Below are 14,448 nucleotides of genomic sequence, written 5' to 3'. Positions count from 1 at the left end.
GCCACAGCTGACTCTGAGTGCTAAGCTAAATTGTTTAAATTTCTCCTGTAAGCAATGGGAGACTATGGGTTTGAGTTAAAAACCACCACCAAAAATGGCTTTTTAGAAAGTTAAATTTACTCTACACTGTAACCAGAGTTGACCAGAGGAAATATAAGTAGAGTAGCCAGGAGAGACAATGTTTTAATACTTTATGCATGGGAAGATAAAGGAAGTAGCAGAAGGAATGAAAAGGGGTAATTTCAAACAATGGTTACTACAAAGGATGATTTGAGAAGATTCAGAGATCAGGAGCCAACTATAATTCTAAAATATTGAGCATGACAATTGAACCCTGGAGAAATTATAGAACCTTAAAAGAGAATAATTCAGGGAATATACTTTCTGGGAGGGAGAGAAGGAAAATGGGGAGAACTGGAAAGATGATAAATTCCATTTTAGAAGTATTGCATTTAATGAGTAAGAACATTGAGCCCTAGCCGGTTTTGCTCAGCGGTTAGAGCGTTGGCCATGGAATGAAGGGTCCTGGGTTCGATTCCAGCCAAGGGCATGTACCTTGGTTGTAGGCTCGATCCCCACCCCAGTTGGGGTGCGTGCAGGAGGGAGCCAATTGATGTGTCTTTCTCACACTGATGTTTCCCTCTCTTTCTCTCTCCTTCCACTCTCTTGAAAAGCAATGGAAAAAAATACCCTCAGGTGAGGATTTAAAAAAATAATAAAGTGAGAACACTGACAGGTTGTTAATTGCTAGGCAGGAAAACCAGAGAGCAGGTCAGAAATTAAAATTTGTAATTTACATATTCATATCTTATACTTGTAAAGCTTTTCAGTGTCTAAGGTAAATTCAAACACATCATACTTGATCCCCACAGTTGCTCTTAAAAATAAGCAGGCCAGATATCCCCATTTTGCAGAAGAAATGTAGGCACTGCAAGTCACAGAGCTAGATATTAATAGAACAGGAACTAAAATCCAGATCAGTGAATCCTTGTGTGGATCTGGTGCTATGTTAGTTACATCTCCATAAGATGATACCATACTGACTACAGATGTCTTTTCAGAAATCACATAATTACAGTTGACCCTGAACAACAAGGGTTTCAACTGAGCAGTGCCAATTATATGCAGATTGTTTTCAATAAACACCTGTACTGTTTTTGATTGGCAGCTGGAAGTCCCTGGATGCAGAGGGCAGACTGCATGTATTGACCTACACTATTTTATATAAGGAACTGGAGCACCTGAGGATTTGGGTATCCATGGGGGTACTGGAACCAATCCCCTGGGTATACTAAGGGACAACTTAAGTTTATGGGAAATAAAAAGTCACACAAGGATTTTTGACCAGGCTGTGTGTGTGTGTGTGTGTGTGTGTGTGTGTGTCAATGCCCCTAACTCCTGCATTGTTCAAGGGTCAACTGCATGTCATTCTTTTACCTTTAAAATACGTTAAGAGAAAATTCATATTTTCTCAACTTCTTGCTTCATAAAATAAACGTTACTACAATATTTCACTGTTATATATGTTAACAAACTACAAGTTTACTATAGTACCAGGTTGCAGTAGCATGACATCTATTGCTGGAAGTTTCTAAATATTCAAGTACTCCAGTGGAGAAATGGTAGAATGCATGTCAATTTTCCTACTAATCTGAAAAGTGAAATTAAGTTACCAACATTTCAGGTTCCTGGTAACATTTAAAAAATGTAATTATTCTGAATTGCTCCAATTTTGGTATGTGTTGTCAAAGTGAGCCACATGTCCTACCTTGACAGTTCAATAAAATATTAATTTATACCTTAAAAAATTAGTACCATAAAACTATAATAGACTAGCTCCTGTCAGATAAATCAGCTATCTCCTGGGGTCAAATTTACATATTCAAAAATCATAATTATAATATCCCTAAATATGTTAATAACTTATTATATCAACTCCCATCAATTCTCCCTCCTTAACATTTCATATATCCCCATTTCTCCTTTTTCATACCACTACTTTAAATCATATACACAGTATCTCTTTCATGGATTTTTCTAGAACTTGACAGTCTCCCGACCTGGATCTTTCTAGTTGCCAATCATTTTACACAGTACTGCCAGATTCTTTCCTAAGGCACACATTTATACCCACAGTCTCCCTTTCCAAAACGTTTTGTTGCCTTTCCCTTCGCTTAAGCTACTGTTTACTAAGGGATTTCTATGTACTCATTCATTCACTGTACCTGGAATGCATTATCTCATTAACCATCACAACCATCTCCTTGTTCAATTTTGTAACTTAGCTTAGTAAAGATAACTTCTCCAATGCAAAAAACGAAATGGCACAACTGGGCCTCAAATTGAAGTCTGTTTTTTAAGACCTTGATTTACTTGGTACTAGAGCAGAGCACAGCCTGAGTTCTTTTGCATCCTTGCCCCCAAGCCTTAACTCCTCACAGGTTCTCATGACTTCTGGCTCTCTTTTTGTTGTTCTCCTCAAGACAATATAGTGAGAGTGACCCTATCTTTCAATTAGAGTAGAAAGAAACAAGTGGCATAAATATGTAAAAATATTTACTTTGGTATAAGGTTTTTGTGTGTCTGTGTGAATGATCAATCATGTCCAGTGCTGGAAACAATGTAGGAAAACAGACACTATGTACTGTTGACTCTATAAGTCAGTACAATATTATGGAACATAATTTTGCAATATTTACCAAAAATTTAAAATAAAACTTTGATCTATCAACTCCTTTTCTAGAAATTTATCCCATGCAGTATGTTTGGAACAATTTGGGTATGTTTATCTACTTTTTCAACTGTAAATTTAATAAAATCTAAATCCAGATCAAGTATTTCCAATTAAATTTTATCATTCTAATTGAGATGTGCCATCAGTGTAAAATACACCAAATTTTGAAGACTCAGTATGGAAAAAAATGGATGTAATACACCTCATTAACTGTTTTTTTGTATCTAGTACATGTGGACATAATATGTGTTATGCATTGTGCTAAATAACATATGCTATCAAAATGAGTTTCACCTATTTAAAGTTTTTTAATGTGGCTAACAGAGCACAAAGCTCTGTGTGAACTGACATGGAACAAAGGCAAGTGAGTAAGGCAAGCTTCAAAATCCTGTTTATATATCTGCCTATTTTTACTAACACATAAAAGGTACGTTTAAGTTACTAACAAAAAATGCGTTAGCATTTAATATCTATGAAAAGTAAGGATAATAGACTTCAGGTCTTATTTTCTACCTATACTTCTGTACCATTTGGATATCTCACAAAATATTGACTAAAAAAATGTTACTTTTATAATTTGCTGGGGGGGGGTCAGGGCACACACAAAGACATTACTCTTTTGAAAGAAAAAAACACACAAAGAAACTTTAAATTACAACTGCCTTCTAAAAGTCTATAAAAATTAGCAGCAGTAACAAAGCCCTTTGAAGAGTTCTAGAACCTTTAAAAAAAGTTTAGTCAAAATATTATCTCTAAGACCCTAAACAATTTCATAAACGCACAATGCAACAATAAACTAAGAACTGCTAAATAAACCACTTAAGCAATCATCAGAATCATGATTCTTTGATAGTCAGGACTTCCTCTACCACACAAAAGTGAATATATTGCATCTTTAATTTTAAAATGAGAGGAAACCAGTTTACTAAAGGAATGAGGGCATTAGTTAAATGAGAAATTCCAAAAGAGGCCACCTACACTTTAAAATACAGTAACGAAAACTGCTGCCTCTGAGTCCTTCCCATGGCAGAGGATTTAGAGCCTTGTCATGATTCTGACTGCATCTATTCTTTCATCATGCTAATAACTCACAATGACAACTCATAGAATCCTGCTTTACAGATGCCTGTTTCTATGCCTGTTCTATACAGATTTTCTCTATCTCCTTTAATCTTGGGTGTCAACCCTTTAGTCAATTACTTGTCACAAGTTTCAGGTCTCTAAAATCATATAAGAGATTTCAACTTTTTTTTTTTTAAATCCTTACCCAAGGATATTTTTTCCATCACTTTCCAGAAAGAGGGGGTGGGGATGGGGGTGGGGGAGAGAAAGAGAAACATCAATGTGAGAGACACATATCAATTGGTTGCCTCCTGCACGCCCTGACAGGGGCGGGGATCAAGCCTGCAACCCAGGTATGTGCACTTGGCCAGAAATCGAACCCGGGAACCTTCAGTATGCAGGCAAATGCTCTAACCACTGAGGAAACTGGCCAGGGCAGAGATTCCAACTTTTGACCTCAAGTGATTCATAGCTTACTAGAGAGAAAAAAAAATGCTTCAAAGGTCAACAAATTAGTAGATGATTATCTCACTGGTATGAAATTCAACAACTGGCCATAAAAAAGAGAGAGAGAGTAGTCTGCCTCATCATTGAGAAATACCAAGTAAACATTTCATAGTTATTAGAACAAGAACATTATGCGCAGTTAATAAATATTCATATCTATTGTTATCTATAAATTAGACTAACAGTATTTTCAGGACCGGAAGTAGGGATGTGTCATCAGAACAGGAACGGAGAAGAAACTGAGAAGGAAGAAGACTGATGAGGATACACATGTTACCGAGTTTAGAACCCACTGAACTTTTAGTACTGCAGTATTGCTGACTGAGGGTATGAGCCATGTTCTGATCTTGACCAGACAGTCTCAGAAGGCAGAAAAACAGAAGCGGGTTATTATGCAACAAGAAATAGGAACAAAAGGTCAATCTTAAAGATCACTGACGAGCAGATCCTCCTTATCTGTGGGGGATATGTTCTAAGACCCCCAGTGGATGAGATGCCTGAAACTGCAGATAGCACCCAACCCCATATATACTGTTTTTTTCCTCTACATACATACCTATGATAAAACTTAATTTATTAATTAGGCACAGTAAGAGATTAACAACTACTATTAAAATAAGACAATTATAACAATAACTGTAAATAAAAATTATGTGAATGTGGTCTCTCTCAAAATATCTTACTGTACTATATTCACCTTTTCACCTAAAGGAAGCACTTTATGGCTTCTTTTTGGCATATCTGAACTGCCAGCACCATTACTCTTGCACTTTAGGGCTATTAAGTAAAATAAGGGTTACTTGAACACAAGCACTGTTGATACCCCAACAGTTGATCCGATAACGGAGACTACTAAGTGACCAATGGGCAGGTAGCATATACAGTGTGGATACACTGGACAAAGGAATAATTCGCATCCTGGAGGGGGAAGAGAATCATGCTACTCAGAATGATGCACAATTTAAGACTTATGAATTATTTGTGAAATTTTCCATTTAATATTTTCAAACCACAGTTGACCACAGGTAACAGAAACCACGTAAAGTGAAACTGCGGATAAGAGGGAGCTACTATACTGCAAATTCTACAGTTAAAAAAGGTTACTAAACTATACTTTCATTCAACAGTGTAAGTACCCACTTGGTACACAAACCTGGATAGTCACTGGCAAGAAAAAGAAACTTAAAATCCAGTATGGAAATTAGATAAGTAAACAAGCAAACAAACAAAACCCCTATACAATTGCAATGCTATTAGATAAGTGCTGTACTACAACTGCAGAAAATGCTGCAGGAGTTACCTATAGATGAAGACCATCCTAAGAAAAGTTATATAAATGGGAAAGAATATAAGACCCAAGACAGATTACACAAAAGGGAAAAAAGCAAGCAAAATATTAACACAAGCACATTGACATCAGTAAAATTAAACAAATGATTTGAACATAAGATTTTAAATCACTGTAATGCAACTCATCTGTAAATTATGTCACTTTTTAAGCCTAATGAAAAACATGTAGTGAAAGCAAGCTAGTGAAAAACACACTAGAGTAGTTAGTGCTTGAGAAGTCAATGAGAGAGACTGATAAAGCTGAGAACTTGACCTCACTACATATATAAGCTGTTTATAAGTAGGGCAACAAAAACTGTTTTCCCCCACTGACTTTTACTATTTCAGAGATGAAAAAAACTTTACCTCAGTATACAATTAGTTATTCATTACTGACTCAGTCTGTGACAACTGATTCACACAATTTCTGTAATATTGCTTTATCAAATTATTGATAATCACATACTCTTTTCAAAAATATGTTCACTAAAACATAATGCAGTTTATTGCAATCCCTGCCTCTGATCTGTGAAAGAGTACAGATTTTTTTTTTTTTTTTGGAGTGAAGAGAGGAGTTAAACATCTTGAATCAGGCTCTAGCTTAAGAGAAATTCAGAAAGGAAGAAAAACAACTTTCTAAAGCCTCACTTATATCCCAGACATTACACAAAAATGAGTACAAATACATGAGTACTCTTTAAGTGCAACCAAATCTTAGCAGAGCACTTACTTTGGTGTACTCATAGAAGGCAGTCAACTATTTTAAATGACTGCAGTTTTAAAGGCACTTGTGAAGCACACAAGCAAAATATAGAAAGCCTACTTGTTAGGTCAAATCAAAATACTGCTAATACATTTTAAGTGTCATCATCAAACATTTTCTGTGACAAATGAAAACACTCAAAATATGAAACAAAATCTCAGTTTTTAAAAAAAATTTGATTTTTTAGAGAAAGAGAAAGGGGAAGGGGAAAAAAGGGGAAAGGAGGGGGGAAGGGAGGGGGAGAGGGAGGGAGGGAGGGAGGGAGAGAGAGGGAGAGAGAGGGAGAGAGAGAGGGAGGGAGGGAGGGAGGGAGGGGGAGAGAGAGAGAGAGAGAGAGAGAGAGAGAGAGAGAGAGAGAGAGAAACATTGATTTGTTGTTCCACCTGTTGATGCATTCATTGGTTGATTCTTGTATGTGCCCTGACTAGGGACTGAACCTACAACCTTGGTGTATCTGGACACATTCTAACCAACTGAGCTACCTGGCAGGGCCCTTAGTTGTTTGATGTAAAGTTTCTGGTACTATTGTGAAGCCAAGCAGATATAACTTTTATCAAGGAAAGCATAATTCATGCCAATTTAGCTATAAATATAAAGTTATAATTTCTAATATTTGGAACTAATTAGATATACTAAAAATTGTCAAAAGCCTGAATGAATCTTAATTATTTCACATCGGTCAATTTGTCACAAACCATTGTGCAGCCAGAAAACAAGAGCGGGGAGGTAAGCAAATACTTATTAAGTATCTACTATGTGTTAGCAAGATTATTTTGCTCAGTGCCTTTCATACCTTATTTTAACCTTTTTAATCATCTTCCAAGGTAGCTACATGTTATAGATGAGTAAAGTGAAAGCTTGGCTGAAGTCAGCATGAAGTAACTTCCCAACTCAGCTGACCCTAGGGCTCTTTCAACTACATTACAATTATCTTCATTTTTCCTGCTGACTTTTTGCCTAAAACAAAAAGTAGGCAAACTAAGCCTAAAGGCCAAATCACTCACACCCTGTTTCCATAAATAAAGTTTTATTGAGCACAGTCATATTCATTTGTTTGCACTTTGCACTGTCACAGCAGAGTTGAGTACTTGCAACAGAAATGATATGGCCTGAAAAGCTTAAAATATTTATTATCAGGCCCTCTATTGAAAGCTGCCAAACCCTGCCTTAAAGGATCAAAAATGCCAAGAATCTCAGAGGTCTCAAAACTTCAATGTTTAGTGTATCTGAGACTACTATTAACCTAAGAAGAAACTTTAAAATTATATGAGACAAAGGGCCAAATTGCTTGAATTTATAATAGCTAAATCAAATAAGTCCAAATTTATAAAAATGATAAAATTAAACAGCTTGATTACTAAGTTACTGAACCCTTTTCTTTTTTAAAAAAATTTTATTTATTGATTTGAGAGAGAAACATCGATTTGTTGTTCCACTTATTTATGCATTCATTGGTTGATTCTTGTATGGGGATTGAACCTGTAACCTTGGTGTATCTGGACGACAGTCTAACCAACTCAGTTATCTGGCCAGGGTGACAAATCCTTATTCTTTTTTTTAATCATTACCCGAGAATATTTTTTCCACTGCTTTTCAAAGAGAGTGGAAGGGAGAGAGAAAAAGAGAGACATTGATATGAGAGAGGCACATTGATTGGTCGCCTCCCGAACACACCCCAACCGGGGCCAGGGATCAAGCCTACAACTGAGGTATTTTCCCTTGGCTGAAACTGAACCCGGGACCCTTCAGTCCATGGGCCGACTGAGCTAAACCGGCTAGGGCCCCTTATTCATTTTAATTGTCTTCTGTAGTCTGAATTGATGTAGGTAAAACCACAATTCAAAAATATTAAATATATTTAATGAGCATGCATCTTTTTACCATGCATCCACATTTTTCATGAAGGAACTTCTCCATGATAACAAAACAGATCCTGGCCTTTTCTTATAAGTACTTTATTTCATTTTTCACTTCACACCTTTTTGATTTAATACATTCTCTGAATTCATTCTAGTCTGACTAAGCCAAACATTTACCTGATTACTCAAGGATCTATAGATTTTCTGGTGTGAGGAAGAAACATGTTTTGTTGTTGCTGTTTTTAAAATATCCATTATTATTCCAAGTAAAAAATGTTACATCATTTCACCTTCATTAAAAATATATTTCACTATCCAAATACATGTAAATAATTTGTCTAAATTAACCCAACATAAGGAATGTATAATTATAGCGATACAAATAATTTTTTCCCCCTTCATTTAGTAATTTTAAACAAGAGTCCTCCAGGGGTAAAGTATAGTCCACAAACTCCAGCACAGATCACCTCAATAGATTCAGAGAAGGCATTTGACAAAATTCAACATCCAGCCACCTCAGAACAGAAGGAAACTTCCTTAACCTGATTTAGAGAATTTACAAAATTACCTATAGCTAACATTTTAAAGATGAAAGGCTGAATGCTTTCCCTTTAAAATTATGAACAAGGCAAGAATGTTCCCTTTCACCACTCCTATTCAATATCTTACTTGAATTCCTAACCAGTGCAATGAGTCAAGAAAAAAAAAGACATAAAGACTAATAAGAAATAAACATGTCTCTAATCATAGATTACATGACTATCTACTTAGAAAATCTCAAGAAACCTACCAAAAAGAAAAAATCTCATAAAATAGATGAGTTTAGTAAAAACTCAGGATACAAAGTCAATACACAAAAAAATAATTGTATTTCTAGATCTTGTCATGATCAAGTGGAAATTTTAGTCTTTTTAAATGCTGACCATTTACAACAGGACCAAAAACTTGAAATAATTAGGTATAGATCTAATAAAATATTTGTAGGATCTACATGTTGAAAATTAAAAAACACATAAAAGAAATCAAAGACCTACATAAATGGAGAGAACACCATGTTCACAGATTAGAAAACTCAACTTTGTTAAGATGTCAATTGTCTGCAAATTGAACTACAGATTACATAAAAATCCTAGCAGAATTTTTTGTGTATATTGATAAGCAGATGCTAAAATTTATGCGGTAAGGCAAAAGAACTAAAATAGTTAAAACAAATTTGAAATAGAATCAAGTTGGAGAACTCATATTACCTGATTTTAAGGTGTATTTTAAAGCTCTAGTAATCAAAACATTGTGATATTATCAAAGGATAGACAAATAGATCAATGGAACAAAAGTATCTAGAAACAGACCCACACAAATGTAGTCAAATGGTTTTTGACCAAAAAGACAAAGGCAATTCAATGGAGAAAGGGCATTTTTCAACAAATGGTCACGGAACAAAGGGACAAATAGATGAAACTCAAGCCAAACCTCTCTCCATACAAAAATTTACTAACACAACATAAACATAGATCTAAAAGTGAAATATGAAACTTATAGAAGAAAACATAGGAGAACATCTTTGTGACCTTGGGTTTGGCAGAGTTCCTAGGTACAACACACAAAGTGAGATCCACTGAAGAAAATACTGACACTTTGGACTTCATCAAAATTTAAAACTTCTGTACTTCAAAAGACGTTGTTAGAAGAATGGAATAGGCAAGCCACAGACTGGGAGAAAATCTTTGCAAATCAACTATCTGACAAAGGAATCTAAAAAACTCTCAAAACTTGACAATAAGAAAATCCAATTTTAAAATGGACAAAATATTCAGACACTTCAACAAAGAAGATACAGTCAAACGTTGGGTTCTCAAATGCCTCCCATCTCAAACAATTTAGTTCTTGACCAAATTGTTCATGGGAAAAATGTCTTGGTTGTAAAACAGTTCTTGACCAGACAACCATTTCATGCTGATACCTGTACGATCAGTCACTGTCTCTCAGGCAACAAAGGACAGAATGTGCAAGTATGAGTCGGTTTACTGCTAAACCTTGAGTTGTTAACATCTCAGGAAATTGTGCTGTGAATGGTTTCTGTGGTTGTTTTTTGTTTTGTTTTGTTGTTGCTTTTGCTGCTGCTTATTATTATTAAATACGTGCAGTAAGTAACCATGGATCCTAAGAAGGTTAGTGATAGCATAGTGAAAAGGAAAGTTGTGAGAACAATGACAGAGCTTAAAAAAGAAATGCAAAGTATGATAGAGGTGTTCTCGTGTCTGATCTGGCTACCTACTGAGTATGGCATGGCAAATTCAATGATTAACACAATTTTAAAACATAATGAGCCATCAAGAGTGCTGGTGTGGCTAAGGGTGTGAGAGTGCTCATGAAACAACAATCACAGGTAATTGAGAAAGTTTAAAACAGGAAATCATTTTGGGGTCTGCAATGGATTAATTCAATTTACATTATTTCTAATAGGAAAGAATGATTCAGTTTTTGAACAAATCACTTCTCTAACAGCCTTTTGAGACAAATTAAGTTCAAGAACCAAGGTTCCACTATACACAGAGGGCAAATAAGCACATGAAAAGATGTTCAATATCATTAGTCATGAGAAACATACAAATAAAAATCACAATGAGATACTGCTACATACCTGTTAGAATGACTAAAGTTAAAAAGATTTACCATACCAAGTACTGATGAGGATGTAAAGTAACAAACACTCATACATTGCTGAGGAAACTAGTTCAGCCTCTTTAGAAAAGAGTTCTACAACATCTAGTTTGCTATGCTGCTGTAACAAATTACCAGAAATTCAGTGGCTTAAAACAATACAAATTTATTATTTTACATTTCTGTAGGTTAAAAGTTTAACTCAGGACTCCCTGGGCTAAAGTCAGGGCATTGGCAGAGCTGCATTTTTTTTTGAGGGGCTCTAAAGGTTAATCCATTTCCTGGCTTTTTCCAGCTTCTACAAACCACTACATCCCTTAGTTTATGACCCCCCTCCTCCATGATCAAAACCAAGAACTCTGTATCTCTCTGGCTCTGCTTTCATTGTTACATCTTGTTTTTTGACTCTACTGCTTCTCTTTCCCCTTTAAGGAACTTTGTGATATTTCAGGCCAACCTGGATAATCCAGGATAATTTCAACATTTTAAAGTCAGATGAGAGACAAGATGGCGACATGGGTAAAACTGGTACCCACCAGCTCCACAACCACATCAATATTAAAACTAAGATACAGAACCACCATCATTCAGAACCTCCTGAAATCTAGCTGAACGGAAGTCCTACAACTAGGGCACTGAAGAAACACATCGAGACGGGTAGGAGGGGAGGAAACGCAGGGCTGAATCTGGGCTGAATTTCAGAGACACAGCCGTGGTCCCACACGCAGGTGCCACAGTTTAAAACCGGGAGGGATATCTCAGTCAGTGGAGGTTTCCCGGAGGAGTGAAGTGTCCCAGCCCCACATCAGGGCCCCCAGCCCAGGATTCCCATGCCGGGAAAGGTCCCCGCAACTTCGGGCTATAAAAACAAGCAGGGACTGTGGCTGAGTGAGTGGAGGCTACTGGAATCCCAGGCAGCTCCTCTTAAGGGGCTCAAAGGGCCACGCATGGACTCACTCAGACATGCTCCCTTTGAGCTCCAGTGCTGGGCAGCAGCTTGAAAGGAACTCAGGACATTTCGGAACTAACTTGCCTGGAATCAGGGCGAGAGCTGGAAAGGCAACTTTCTCACAGACAGAAGAGCTGGCAGAGGCCATTGCTCCTTTGACAAGACCTCTGCCCACAGACCTGGCAGGTGCCTTCTCTGAATCTCCATCAACCTGACTCACCCCCACCCCCTTGTGATTCCCAGAGACCCGGCTCCTCCCTACTTGCAAGCTCATCCAAGCCATTTCCAGGGGCTTTTCTATGCAATATGCAAGTAGCCTCTCTAGCCTCATACTTAGGACTTTCCTAAAATGTCTCAAACAAGCAGCAGTTAGCCTCTGTGTACCCCATTCCTCTCAATAAGTGGCCCCAGGCCTGGCACTAGTGGAAGCCTGCATTGGTTCATAGCTTGGCCTCTCCTGGACACTTGCAAACCCAGCACAAGTAGCAGCCATTTATGGATTGCTGTGTAGCTCATGCTAGGTAGCCCTGGGAAGGACATAGGCAGAGGCTGACTTTGCACCTCCCAGGAGGCCCCAGAAACAATGCATCCTGTGGTCAGCTTTGACCACGCTGGATTACAACCCTACCACATCCACAAGTGACACATTCAAGGGGAGCACTCAGTGAACACCAAAGCTCCACTGATGTAAATCCTGCTCCACAGGGGTGTCTCCAGCACACCAGCTCTTCGGGTATAGCTGCAGCTGGTCCTCACAGCTGATTGGCCTGGGGGTCAATTCCTCCCAGTGATGCCAAAAGCAACCAAGGCTCAACAACAGGACAGTGCACATAGAACACACAGGGGAGCACCTAGAAGCACCAGGTGACTGGGGAGACTGAGCCACTGGGCCCTACAGGACACCTACTACACAAAGCCACTCTACAAATTCCAGGAGACATAGCAGCTCTACCTAATACACAGAAACAAACAACAGAAAGCAGCCAAAATTTGGAGGCAAAAAAAACATGTCACAAATGAAAGAACAGAAGAAATCTCCAGAAAAAGAACTAAATGAAACGGAGCCAAGGAAACTATTAGATATAGAGTTCAAAACAATGGTTAAAAGGATGCTCAAGGATCTTAGTAAGGCTATTAGGGAAACTAATGAAATCGTCAATGGCATAATAAAGAACCAGTCAGAAATGAAGGATACACTAACTGAAAGGAAGAATAATTTACAGGGAATCAACAGCAGAGTAGAGGACGCTGAGAATCAAATCAGCAATTTGTAATATGAGGAAGAAAAAACACCCAATTAGAAGAGCAGAAAGAAAAGAGAATCCAGAAATATGAAGATAATGTAAGGAGTCTCTGGTACAACTTCAAGAGGCCCAACATTCATATTATGGGGATGCCAGAAGGAGAAGAGAGCAGGAAATTGAAAACCTATTTGAAAAAATAATTACAGAAAACTCCCCCTACCGCTGAAAGTAACAGACTTACAAGTCCAGGAAGCACAGAGGATCCCAAACGAGAGGAACCCAAAGAGGCGCACACCAAGACACATCATAATTAAAATGCCAAAGATTAAAGACAAAGAGAGAATCTTAAAAGCAGCAAGACAAAAGCAGTTAATTACCTACAAGGGAATACCCACAAAGCTGTCAGCTCATTTCTCAACAGAAACTTTGCAGACCAGAAGGGAGTGGCAAGAAATATTCAAAGTGATGAAAAGCAAGGACCTATAACCAAGATTACTCTACCCAGCAAAGCTATCATTTAGAACTGAAGGTCAGATAAAGAGCTTCACAGATATGAAAAAGCTAAAGGAGTTCATCACCACCAAACCAGCATTAAATGAAATGTTGAAGGGTCTTCTTTAAGAAGAAGCTAATGAACAAAAGAAACTGACAAACAAAATAGAACCAGAAACACTGAAGCATACCACAGACTGTCGTATCTCAGGGGGAAGGGGGAAGAAGGAAGAGGGAAGGCGGGTGGGGGGTGGGAAGAGATTAACCAAAGAAGTTATATGCATATTCGTATCATCCATGGACACAAACAATAATGGGGTGAAGGCCTGGGGAGGGGTGGGAGTGAGGTGGAGGGGGGGGTCAATGGGGGAAATAATGGGACACCTGTAATACATCAACAATAAAGATAAATTAAAAATAATAATAATAGTTAATTAGCTATTTTAATTCCACCTGCAACTTTTTTTTTTTTAAATATATCTTTATTGATTTCAGAGAGAGGAAAGGAGAGGGAGAGAGAGAGAGACAGAAACATCAATGATGAGAGAGTCATTGATTGAACCCTCAACCTGGGCATGTGCCCTGACCAAGAATCGAACCCTGATCGCCTGGACCCTAGGTCGACGCTCAACCACTGAGCGATGCCCGGCTGGGCTCCACCTGCAACTTTAACTCATCTTTGCCATCCAACCTAATTTATTTACAGGTTCCAGAGATTAGGACATCATTGTGGGACATTATTCTGTCTATAACAGGCAGTATTAATAAAGTTAACCATACAATTATCACAGGAACCAACAATTCCAATTCCAGGTGCTTACCCAAGAGAAATGAAAACATGTTCACAC

At 37.7% G+C, this 14,448-nt stretch overlaps 1 protein-coding gene across 6 annotated transcripts in view; it reads right to left on the bottom strand.

The window, feature by feature from the left end:
- PALS1 (protein associated with LIN7 1, MAGUK p55 family member) overlaps nt 1-14,448 on the bottom strand; it is a 72,057-nt gene that overhangs the window by 54,701 nt on the left and 2,908 nt on the right. The window lies entirely within an intron of this gene.

The sequence above is a fragment of the Miniopterus schreibersii genome (genome assembly GCF_964146895.1).
Source record: "Miniopterus schreibersii genome assembly, chromosome: 1".
Taxonomy (NCBI): domain Eukaryota; kingdom Metazoa; phylum Chordata; class Mammalia; order Chiroptera; family Miniopteridae; genus Miniopterus; species Miniopterus schreibersii.
This window is presented reverse-complemented; position numbering and strand designations above follow the sequence as displayed.